This window comes from Rhincodon typus, unplaced genomic scaffold, assembly GCF_021869965.1.
Source record: "Rhincodon typus isolate 14 unplaced genomic scaffold, sRhiTyp1.1 hic_rhity00012151, whole genome shotgun sequence".
NCBI classification, from domain to species: domain Eukaryota; kingdom Metazoa; phylum Chordata; class Chondrichthyes; order Orectolobiformes; family Rhincodontidae; genus Rhincodon; species Rhincodon typus.
The window spans coordinates 1-204 of record NW_025977789.1 but is presented as its reverse complement, the minus strand read 5'-3'; positions in this window follow the sequence as shown (position 1 = coordinate 204).

Below are 204 nucleotides of genomic sequence, written 5' to 3'. Positions count from 1 at the left end.
TAACTCCTTCCTGGGGTATCTGTTATTCTGTATATAAACCACCCTGAGCCCCTCGATCAGATTCCAATCTGTAACACAATCCCGGGGATCTGTTATTCTATACATAAACAACCCCGAACCCCTCGGTTAGATTCCAGTCTGTAACACACTCTCAGGAACCTGTTATTCTGTATATAAACCACCCTGAACCCCTCGCTTAATTCC